The sequence below is a fragment of the Lemur catta genome, chromosome X, assembly GCF_020740605.2.
Source record: "Lemur catta isolate mLemCat1 chromosome X, mLemCat1.pri, whole genome shotgun sequence".
In the NCBI taxonomy this organism is placed as follows: domain Eukaryota; kingdom Metazoa; phylum Chordata; class Mammalia; order Primates; family Lemuridae; genus Lemur; species Lemur catta.
In genome coordinates, this window is record NC_059155.1 from 57,065,449 (window position 1) to 57,076,422 (window position 10,974).

The window sequence follows — 10,974 nt, forward strand, 5'->3', positions numbered from 1 at the left end:
ACCAGCTTGCTGCCGCGGGTCTGGCCCTCTCTAGCGACGCGTCTCCGTCGGGCGGCGGCGCCATGAGCAGCAGCCCAGCTGATTCCTACGAGACCGCCATTTTCATCGCCCATGAAGACCCGGGGCCGCTCTCTGAGGCCCGTGTGCAGGCGAAGAGGCGCTCTGACCTCCAGGGCAGCCACAGTCCCCACGCAGACCGCAGATGTGCGGTGTTCGGGTCGGCCGGCCTGGCTGCCGTGGAGCCACCGCCGCAGGCCACTGGCCAGTCCGGCGGGCACCGGGCCCAGACCAAGAGCCCCGGGAGAAACCGTCGTAGGAAGCAGCCCAGGTGTGACCAGGCTGCCCAGGCTCGGGAGCTTCCAGGGAGCCGTCTGTTTCCTGCGGCTCCCAGGCCTCAGTGTTCTCACCCTCTGCCTCCATCTCCTCCTAGGTCTCAGCCGAGCAGCAGCCGCCACTCCCAGGCTTCCACTAGGAGTCAGCAGGCATCGCGGCCAGGGCCTGCCCTCCGCAGTCAGGCAGCCAGGGGAGGCCCTGCCCTCCACAGCCAAGCATCTGAGCCCAGCCCTGATCTCCGACGCCGAAGCAGCACCACCCTGCCGGGTCCTGCTCTCCGACTACGTGCATCTGCTCCAGGCCGTGCTCCCCGCAGCCGGATCACTCTGCGAGGCCCTGCTCCCCGCATCCTCTTTACCCTGCCTGGCCCTGCTGTCCGAAGCCGTGTATGTGCTCCAGGCCCTGCTCCCCGCATCCTCTTCACCCGGCCTAGACCTGCTGTCCGAAGCCGGGCATCTGCTCCAGGCTCTGCTCCCCGCATCCTCTTCACCCCGCCTGGCCCTGCTGTCCCAAGCCGGGCAACCCCTCCAGGTTCTGTCCTCTGGGGCCGCATCTCCATACCAGACCCCGATCTCCAGAGCCATGTCACCCAGCAAAGATCAGCCGTGTGCAGCCTCCCTTCCCCATCTGGGCTGGCTGCCCAGAGTCTTCCTTCTCCTAGTGTTGCCTCAAGAAGGCTGTTCTTCCAGAGCAGCTCACGCTCACCTGATCCTGAGGTCCTGGACTTTGTCTCCCACCCTGGTCTTGCCAGCCAGAGGAGTTCTTCCTCACCCTTCTCTCTTGGCAAATTCTCTTCTGTTTTCCCTGGGCAAGGTAGTGAGAGCTTCTCCTCCTCCCCCTCCTCCTCTGCCTCCTCGTCCTCCTCCTCCTCCCCTTGCCCCACGTCCTCCTCTCCCTGGGCTAGGCTTTCTGTCCTGAGCACCTCTTCCTCATCCCATGGGTCTTCTGACCTGGGCTCCACCTCTGCTCCCAGTCCTGCTCGGAGCCCTGTCTTTTAAGGGAAGCAGGCGAAGTAGGGAGCACACCTGACCCCCCTACACCGCCTTTGATGTAACCCTCCATGAGCATCCTCCAGGGCTGGCAAAAGGAATCAACACCCAACCAATGTGGGGACGGGCTGCCTGCTCTATGGGTACCTGTGAGGTCTCCCAAAGTTCTGGCCATTAACCAACATCCTGAGCTGTTTTGAAGCCTCCCCTCCCCGTGACTCCACCAACCAGCACTTAACCTGCTCTCAGCCCTTGATTCCAGGCCACCTTCTCCTTGAAGAGGGCCTGCCTTTGCCCCTGAGCTGAGATTTCTCTCTTCCAAGTTGCCTTTCTTTAATGAAAAATGTTTAATGAATAAAATAAAAATGTCAGTTTCAGTTAAAAAAAATGTGGAGTTTTTTGATTGTGGTCCAAAGAACTGTTGATGCTATGTCATATTTGGAGGATTAAAGGAAGTCATTAGCATGTTAGCTGACTCTTTGGAAAGGAGAAGGAGTAAAATACCGTCCTAGCAGTCATTTATTCCTGCTGTCTGAAATGGAGTTCTGTCCAGGAAGTTGCCACCTAGGAACCATATAGCCTCTTAGCATAAGTGATCTGCATGTTGGACAGGAAGAGGGGGCAGGGTTTAACACATGGTGCCTGGAGAAAAGGAGGGGTGGTGGAGATACCGAGGGTCAGGAATGAGGCAGAAGGGCATGAGGAAGTGTGGGGAGAGTGGCAGGGGGAGGATAACCCAAGAGGGAGTAGGGAAGCAGGTAGGAAGACCAAGGATCAGGAAGGGGGCAACTATTAAGGGCCAAAAGCTTTAAGACTGCTGACTGTTATAACTTTTGGCCATATAATGTTAAAAGCTGAATTTTAACATTGTCAAAGCTATTTCTATAATGTCATAATGTGAGTTTTGTGCCAAAAAATCATTAACCTGTTATCTCACTTCTGTAAAACTGCTTGCTAAAGACAGTGCCCCAAGTGTGGGAATGCAACACCCATGTTCTGCATGACCAAGCCCTAAACTGCCCAGATCCTGTTGCACCAGGACATGAGAGTGATATAATGCTGCTTTTTGCCCCTGTAATCATGCTTGCTCTGCCCCAATGATTTTTCACTCACAATAAAAGCTTTCTGCTTCAAAAGTTCACTGCTGCTCTCTGTGCCACTGCCTTTGGCAGCGGCACAGGGAGTAGTTGCTGGCCACCGAATAAAGACTCCTAATTTGGCTCAATTTGGTCTTTAGGTGGTCATTTATCACATCTCAGACCATAACATTTGGACACCCCAGCGAGAGCCTGTCCTAATATAGGGCACCTGGCGACCACCCATGCCTGGAGACCAGGTGCAGAGTTGAGTGTCTTGCCTAGGGGAAGGCCTCTGAGAGACGTGACTCAGCCCCGGGCAGAGGCTTGAAAACGCGCCGGCCCCCGGCACCATCAAAACCTCAAATTCTTCTGGATGAGTCTTCTGGGTCTGTTCACCAGTGAGTTCTTTTCTGGTCTGTTTCTGGCTCCGGAGTTGTCTGGCGCCTCAGGACATTGGCTGGACGCAGCTTCACTCCTCAGGCGTGTTCCAAGAGGTGAGACGTCACCTGGAACTTACTGTCAGGATCTGATTCTGTTTCCCCTTTTCCTTGGGTGAGTCCTGGGACGTGAGATGTCACCTAGGACTTGCGAGTCCTGGTCAGATTCCTGAGTCTGATTACTTTCATTTCTCTCGACTTGCGATGTTGCTCCATATTCTGACCATTGCCTGAATCTTGTGATATTTAGGCTTTTCATCATGGACCAATCTCAGCCCTGTGTTACTTGCTCTCCTCTTAAATGCCTCTTGAGAAATTTCCAAGACTTTCAGTGTTGGGCCGGGCCCTACGGCTTTTCAGTTAACACCTTTGACTTACAAAAATTTTGTGAATGCGAGTGGCCCACATTTGGTGTCGGACGGCCCCCGGAGCGCAGTGTCCAAGTTACCCTTGCCAACAGGGTGCAGGCCATAATTTTTGGAAATCCAGAACATCCAAATCAAATCCCTTATATACAGATCTGGAATGACATCTTAATAGACAACCCTAAGTGGTTACAGTCTTGTCTTAAACCCCACAAAAACAAGGCTGCAAACAAAACATCAGTTCTCTTGACTGGGCCCCCTTTAAAGGGAAAGCCCGGGCCTACAAATAAAAGAGAAAAACCAAGCCCCATTCTAGTTGACCAGCCAGAGGATCCCCTACTACTGGGGCCCCCACCATATCCGGCTGCCCCTCCCCCGATCCAGCTCCTAGAAGAGTCCGTGAGCCCTTCAGCGCTCCGCACACCCAGAGTGGCTCACACTATAACCCTTCCCCAGATCCCCCCTGGCCGGGGTCCGACTCCTCAGGGGCGCCAATCCTTCCTCTCAGACAGGTCCCTTCCCCACTGGGACCTGACTGCCCTCCGTTCATGGTTTATGTCCCCTTCTCAACTAGTGACTTGCATAACTGAAAAAACCAAAACTCCTCTTTTTCTGAGAAGCCTCGGGGACTAATTTCTCTCCTGGAGACTGTCTTTTATACTCACCAGCCAACTTGGGAGGACTGCCAGCAGCTCCTCCAAACCCTCTTCACTTCTGAAGAGCCTGAGCAGATGAGGAGGGAGGCGGTCAAAACCATCCCTGGTCTGGATGGGCAACCCACGACTGACCCAGTCCGGGTAGAGATTGTTTTCCCCTCTGCGCGACCAGACTGGGACCCAAATGAGGAACGAGGTAAGGAGGCTCTCCATCGGTATCACCAGACTCTGCTAGGAGGCATAAGGGCAGCAGCTAAAAAGCCGACTAATCTGTCCAAGGTAAGCGAAACCATACGGGGACCTAACCAGTCCCGGGCGGTGTTCCTAAAACGCCTTTTTGAAGCTTACTGCCTGTATACTCCTATAGACCCAGAGGCACCCGAAAATAGACGTGCCATTAATATTGCTTTGCCACTCAGTCGGCCCCAGATATTAGGAGAAAACTGCAGAGATTAGAAGGATTTGAGGGAAAAATGCTGTCTGAGTTAATAGAAATTGCCCAGAGGATTTATAACAACAGAGAGGACCCTGGGACTGCACAGTCTAAAAGAATGGCCAAAATTCTCGTATCTGCCATGGTGGGACAAGAAAAACACGAAGATAAAAAGGGGAAGGGGGCCAAGGGACAGGACTGCAGTGACAGAAAAAGAGGGGGCCTAGACCGTGACCAGTGTGCCTATTGCAAGGAACGCGGCCACTGGAAAATTAGATGTCCTTACCGAAGAAAAAGGAGGGCTAAGCCTGTGCTGGTCCTCATGGAGGACACAGACTGACGGGGCCGGGGCTCCATCCCAATAAGCCCCCAGGAGCCCAAGGTAACTCTCAATGTCGGGGGCAAGCCTATAGAGTTTCTAATAGACGCCGGAGCCACACACTCCGTTCTCCAACAGGCCGAGGGACCCATCTCTGAAAAGAAAACCCTTATCCAAGGGGCCACAGAGAAAACCAAGTCCTATCCCCGGACTAGAACCAGAATAACCAACCTTGGGGCAGGAACCATCACCCACTCGTTCCTGGTAACGCCAGAATGCCCGTACCCTCGCCTGGGAAGAGACCTGCTCCAAAAATTGCAGGCGACCATATCCTTTCAGGGGGACGTGGCCGAACTCTCATTCAACTCAGGCCCATCCACTAGTCCTTCTTACTTTCCCCTTGTCAGAGGAGTATTTGCTGGCTATGCAGGCCCCCTCCCTATGGGCCTCAGGTCCCTACCTACAAGAATTACAGAACAGGATTCCTAATGTTTGGGAAGAAACAAACCCACCTGGGCTGGCCTCCCACCGGCCCCCCATCATTGTCCAGTTAACCAGTACAGCCACCCCGATCCGGGTCAGACAATACCCTATAAGCCTAAAGGCAAGAAAGGGACTTGCGGTCCACATCAAAAGACTCCGGGAGGCAGGCATTTTAGTTCCTTGTCAGTCGGCCTGGAATACGCCTCTGCTCCCGGTCCAAAAGCCGGGGACCGACGACTACCGACCAGTGCAAGACCTCCGGGAAGTCAACAGAGAATTGAGACCATTCACCCCACTGTGCCTAGCCCGTATACACTTCTGAGTTTGCTGCCTCCGAGTCATCAGATCTACACGGTGCTGGACCTGAAGGACGCCTTCTTCTCACTTCCTCTATCCGCAGTAAGTCAACCCATCTTTGCTTTTGAATGGACTGACCGGGAGGGAGGGTACTCTGTACGGTTAACCTGGACAAGGTTGCCACAAAGGTTTAAGAACTCACCAACTCTGTTTGATGAGGCTTTAAGCCAGGACTTAGCCCACTTTAGGCAAGAGCATCCAGAGATAACTCTCTTACAATATGCAGATGATCTCGTCCTAGCCGCAAAGGATCAGGCAACACGTAAAGCGGCTACTGAGGACTTACTAACAGAACTAGCGCAGTTAGGATACAGAGTATCAGCTAAAAGGGCCCAGCTCTGTGCCCCGGCAGCAACATACCTAGGGTACAAATTAAAAGAGGGCAAACGCACCTTGTCCACTGGCAGGATTGAGGCTATCCTAAAGATACCACAGCCTAAAACTGAGAAACAGGTGCAAGAGTTTCTAAGGGCAGTGGGGTACTGAAGACTTTGGATTCCTAAGTTTTCTGAGATAGCAAAACCCCCATACGCCTGTGCCGGTGGAAAGGAGGAATCTCTAGTCTGGACTGGAATTGAAACCCAGGCTTCTGAGACTGTCAAACAAGCGCTCACAAATGCTCCTGCATTGGCTTTGCCTGATCTAACTAAGCCTTTCCAATTATATGTTGCTGAGAGCCGGGGCATAGCAAAAGGGGTATTAACCCAGACGCTGGGACCCTGGAAAAGACCGGTGGCTTACTTGTCTAAAAGGCTGGATCCTGCAGCATCCGGCTGGACAAACTGTCTGCGAGTCATCGCTGTGACTGCCGTGCTAGTCAAGGAGGCCTCCAAACTAACGTTGCGGCAGGACCTGCAAATTGTAGCCCCTGTACGGTGGAGGCCTTGCTAAAGAGTTCCCCCGAGAGCTGGCTCTCAAACTCCCGCATAACCCAATATCAGGTGCTGTTGCTAGACCCCCCCAGAATCCAGTTCCTAAAAACAGCCTCCCTCAAGCTTGCCACCCTACTCCCAGATGATGAGCCGTCGGAGCCACTCCATGACTGTCTTGAAGTGCTCGAGTCTCTTGCCAACCTAAGGACAGATCTTACCGATGAACCGTGGCCAGATCCTGACGAGAAGCTATCCACAGATGGGAGCAGCTATATGTCTGAGGGAGTCAGGTACGCAGGGGCGGCTGTAGTAACTGCCGACCGGGTCATTTGGACACAAGCCCTTAGGCACGGGACATCGGCCCAAAAGGCAGAGCTCATAGCCTTGACCCAGGCCCTAAGATGGGGAGGAGACAAAACCGTCAACATCTACACAGACAGTAGATATGCCTTTGCAATGGCACACACACATGGGGCACTCTACCAGGAACGGGGGCTTCTAACCTCAGGGGGAAAGGAAATAAAGAATAAGCCAGAGATACTGGCCTTGCTAGAGGCCATTTGGTTACCTAAAAAGGTAGCCATCATCCACTACAAAGGGCATCAAAGTACTGATTCCCCAGTGACGAGAGGTAATGCTTTTGCTGACGCGACCGCAAAGGAAGTTGCACAAAAACCAGTGGGGCCTCTCCAGATTCTTCCTGTTCTCCCTGAATGACTCTTGCCAAGCTCCCCCCAATATACTGAGAATGAAATTAAACTGGGAGACGCCCTGAAAACCAAAAATGACTCAAAGGGGTAGAGGATTCTCCCAAACAACAAGGTCTTAGTCCCTAGACATCTAGGACGAGACCTAATCAGACAAATACATCACAGCACACACCTTGGCGGCACCAGGTTGACTGAACTTCTCCACAGGGACTACTACCTTCCTCGGCTACATCAGATGGCCCAGCAGGTAACAACGAGATGCCACATCTGTGCACAAGTCAACTCAGGTAAAGGAACTAATCCTCCCCCCGGAATTAGGTTCAGGGGACAAGCCCCAGGGATGTGGGGCTTTACAGAACAATGGGATGTGGACTTTACAGAAGTAAACCCAGGCAAATACGGATGTCGCTACTTGCTTGTATTCATTGACACCTTTTCCGGATGGGCAGAAGCCTTCCCTACAAAGTCAGAGACAGCACAGATAGTTGCAAAAAAACTAATCACTAAAATTGTTCCCCGATTTGCCTCCCACTTGCACTGGGGTCCGACAATGGCCCGGCGTTCATCGCCCAAATGACTCAATTATTAGCCAAGACACTAAAAATTAATTGGAAATTACACTGTGCTTATAGACCTCAGAGTTCAGGACAGGTAGAAAGGATGAATAGGACTTTAAAAGAAACATTAAGCAAGTTAAAGCTGGAGACTGGCGAAGACTGCGTAAGCCTCCTTCCCTTTGCCCTGCTGAGAACCAGGTGCCCTCCTTATGTTAAAGGCATAACCCCATATGAGAGCATGTTTGGTCGACCACCCCCACTCGTTCCTAAACTGGGGGAAGAAAAACTGGCTGAATTAAATAACCATACCCTCCTTACGTCGTTGCAGGCCCTACAGTCTGTCACCCAGCAGACCCGCAATCTTATAAAGGCCGCTCATCCCGGACCAACTAACCTTCCCTCTGAAAAAGCTTCATTTCAGGTGCAGCCTGGAGACCTCGTCTGGGTAAAGGAACTTCAACCTGCTAGCCTGGAAGCCAAGTGGACTGGACCGCTGCCTGGGATCCTTGCCACTCCTACTGCGGTGAAAGTCGCGGGAAAGCGCCACTGGATTCACCACACCCACATCAGAAAGGCTTCCCCGGACCAGCTTCCAGAGAGATGGACCGTCCAGGCTACCGAGGGCCCACTAAAGATAAGACTTCCCAAAGACTCCTGTGGTTCCTCCTAATTGCTTGTGTCAATCTCACCACAGACACCCTCCCCCCCAACGACCTATACACTACATCTGGGTACTAACTAAAACGGTAGACGGAACTGTTATAGCCCAAAACTCCACCCTACCCCAGCCGGTCCTCCACTTTGACCTCTGCCAGTTGTTCAGGGATGAGAACAAACAATGGCATTGGGGAGGATACGGGGGACCGGGCTGTGGGTCTGACAGACTAAAACTAGGGTTACAAGCTTATCAGCACTATGCCTGTCCCACAATTGGGCCACAGCAATGTCAGAAAGAGGGCGAGTATCATTGTGCCAAGTGGGGTTGTGAAACTATAACATCTTGGGTTAACAAAGACCCCCATATTTCTCTAACTCGGGGCACACGCAGTTGCACCACTAATATATTAGGATCCCGCAACCCCATAACAATCAAAATGTATCAGTGGCACACTCAAGAATGGGCTTCTGGGAAGACATGGGGTTTCAGACTATATGCCACTTACTGTCCGAACTCAGACCCAGGAGTCCTGTTCACCATACAGAGATTCACTCCTGCAAGGCCCAACAACCCTATAGGACCTAACCGAGATCTATATCTTAGTTTGTCACCTGTACAACCCCCCAAGCCCCTTGGCCAACCTACCCCCTCACTGGACACATCTTTAGCCCACCCTTCTCACACCCTCACACCCGTTCCATGCAGGCAGCCCCTACTGAACTTGTTAAGCTCAGTCTATAGGTTCCTAAATCAAACTAGTCCTAACATAACCGAGGACTGTTGGCTCTGCTTAAACCCTGAGCCCCCTTATTACATAGGGATCGGGGCCACCCGCCACTGGCCCCACAGAGACAGATATTAAAAACTCAACAACAAAAGAAGCCCAAAAAAGACATTATTGCAAATGGGGTCAGAAGCCTAAGCTCACTCTAAAAGATCTCCAAAAACAGGGGACTTGCATTTGTTCCCCTGAGTTTATCTTAGCCAGGTCCCCTACCGTGACTCCTGTAGCTCTGTTATAAAGATAAATTCCACTGATCTGGAAGGCAAGATGCTGTTAATCACCCCTGAAGGTGCCTGGTTTGCCTGCACAACGGGAATCCCCCCTTGTGTGCGGCCATCCATAATATACCAAAAAAACAAGCTCTGTGTCCTTGTACATATTGTTCCCCAAGTATACTATTATTCTGGCGAGGGGCAAAGAGAGCATTTACAAGCTCCAGCCCCCTCTCGTGTCAAACGAGCTATACCTGTGTTAGTCCCTGCGCCTATAGGTTTAGGAATTGCAGGTTCTACAGCTGTAGGAACCTCTACACTTATAAGCAGCAATCAAAATTTTAAAGCTTTAAGTCAGCAAATAGACCTTGATCTCAGTGACTTAAAAAGTTCTGTCAGTCGCTTAAAACAATCAATACACTCCCTTGCAGAAGTAGTCCTCCAAAAGCATCGGGGCCTAGACCTCTCATTTCTAAAACAAGGGGGTCTTTGTGTGGCCCTCAGCAAAACTTGCTGCTTCTATGCAAACCACTCCGGTATTATAAAAAATAGCCTCTCCCAGGTACAAAACATACTAAGAAAAAGAAAGCCAGAAAACACACAATAACTGGTATAAAAACTTATTTTCCTGGTCCCTGTGGATGACAACACTTTTGTCAGCTATAGCGGGACCTGTTATTTCCATTCTGCTGGCACTGCTTTTGGCCCCTGCATTATAAACAGCCTGACTTCCTATGTTAAACAAAGAATTCAGGCTGTCAAGCTTATGGTTCTCCAAACTCACTATCCACATATTTATAATACTAATAACAAAGAATCAATGATTTGATTCTCCCTAAAAACCAGTGGGGAATGTCAGAGTGTGGGTTTCATGCCAAAAAAAATCATTAACCTGCTATCTCGCTTCTGTAAAACTGCTTGCTACAGACAGTGCCCCCAGCGTGGGAATGCAACACCCATGTTCTGCATGACCAGGCCCTAAAACTGCCCAGATCCTGTTGCACCAGGACATGAGAGTGATGTAATGCTGCTTTTTGCCCCTGTAATTATGCTTGCTCTGCCCCAGTGATTTTTCACCCGCGATAAAAGCTTTCCGTTTCTAAAGCTCAGGGCTGCTCTCTGTGCCTTTATTCTCCACAGCACAGGAGTAGTTGCTGGCCCGCTAATGAAGACTCCTAATTTGGCTCAATTCGGTCTTTAGGTGGTCATTTCTCGCATCTCAGACCGTAACATTTGGAGGCCCCAGCGAGATTCTGCCCTAAAATAGGGCACCTGGCCACCACCGGTGCCTGGAGACCAGGTGAGGAGTGTCTTGCCTAGGGGAAGGCCTCTGAGAGACGTGCCTCAGCGCCGGGCAGAGGCTTGACAGCGCGCCGGCCCCCGACACCATCAAAACCGCAAATTCTTCTGGACCAGTCTTCTGGTTGTGTTCACCAGTGTGTTCTTTTCTGGTCTGTTTCTGGCTCCGGAGTTGTCTGGCGCCTCAGGGCATTGGCTGGACAGAGCTTCACTTCTCCAGCGGGTTCCCAAAGGTGAGACGTCACCTGGAACTTACTGTCAGGATCTGACTCTGTTTCCCCTTCTCCTCGGGCGAGTCCTGGGGACGTGAGACATCACCTAGGACTTGCCAGTCCTGGTCAGATTCCTGAGCATTTTCTTTCCGATTACTCTTCTATTTTCATTTCTCTCGGCTTTGATTCCATTTCGGTTTCACCTGCCATCTGGGTCCT

The 10,974-nt window shown here is 51.7% G+C and overlaps 1 long non-coding RNA gene across 1 annotated transcript; it reads left to right on the top strand.

Moving 5' to 3' along the window:
* The first annotated feature begins 5,099 nt into the window (after positions 1-5,099).
* Positions 5,100-10,353, top strand: LOC123628521. Its single transcript, XR_006731679.1, has 4 exons — positions 5,100-5,493; positions 6,466-6,613; positions 7,241-7,320; positions 8,001-10,353. It is a non-coding gene; the product is annotated as an uncharacterized LOC123628521 (long non-coding RNA).
* Positions 10,354-10,974: the final 621 nt, after the last annotated feature.